Consider the following 1,188-nt stretch of genomic DNA (forward strand, 5'->3'; position numbering starts at 1 on the left):
TTCAGTTGAGACGTGGACGGGTCCTCAGAAAAGCAACATTTCCTGCAAATGTCGAGTATTCGGCTTAAAAAGTGACATTTTCAGTTGAGAATTAGTTTGGGATGCAAACAGATCTCTAGAAATATTTTGTTGGGTTAATGTTGTTCAAGAACGATATAAAACGATTTAATCGACCAGTGCTTGACACTAGAGACATCTATTGGAAAACGGCGGAAGCAAAGTTGTAGACCTATACAAAAAATTTAGTCTAATTCAAGAAACTCATATGTCTGTAAACAAAATTCATTGAAAAAAAAGAAATAGGTCTTCCAATGCATTTCTGTCACTATTAACTACTCTTTCTTAGAAAATATTGATGAATGTCCGTTTTACGGCTATCTCAGGTGAACAAATATTAGAAACCTTTTACTTGTCGTTATGCTTTTGTTCAATAAATTAAGATGGATGTCAGCTCTACGGTGTCTCTTCAAACTTTCATAGAAATTCTTCTTGATTTTTAAAAGTTTTCTGAGTCAGTATTTCTTTTGCTCTCTCTCTTTCTCGCTCCCTACTTTTAATAAAACACCAACTTCTAACTCCTACTTTCAACATTCTAACTTGAAAATGACTCGATTTTCTATTTTGTGTATATTGAAGCATAACATCTGTTGTCCGGCAAGTATATTCATACAATAGAAGAAATATATATTACATGGTAAACGTAGAAACTTTTTTTCTTTCACCCCAGCCTACTAATATTACATAAGTTCAAATCATCTATATTCAACTCCATATCTTTTCTCTACATCTTCACCACACTCTTTGCGCAATAGCTTGGCCTAAAATAAAAGCGAGTCATCGTGATTCATGATTATTTTATTACCAAAGGCAAAATTCTACGAAAAAGTTGAAAGCATTAATTTATTGGTATAGACTTTTTTTTACTTATTGTTACAACAACAACATTTATTAATCAGTACAATTCATACTTCTTTGGACAAAGCTCGGTTGGAAGCAATAGAAATTCTCTAAAACCAATGATTCGGCGAAAAATGTGTATTTTTGATTGCTTGCACAAAAGTTATAATTTCAATGCATAGCAGATTGCAGATGAATCAGCAAATTGATTGGCGATTACTGCGGTAGATAGTATGATTTCAAAAAATTTCGATGAAATGCTTTTTTCTTTTGATTGCTTGAAAATATATT

Source organism: Bactrocera latifrons, unplaced genomic scaffold, assembly GCF_001853355.1.
Source record: "Bactrocera latifrons isolate USDA-ARS-PBARC rearing strain unplaced genomic scaffold, ASM185335v1 scaffold_76, whole genome shotgun sequence".
In the NCBI taxonomy this organism is placed as follows: domain Eukaryota; kingdom Metazoa; phylum Arthropoda; class Insecta; order Diptera; family Tephritidae; genus Bactrocera; species Bactrocera latifrons.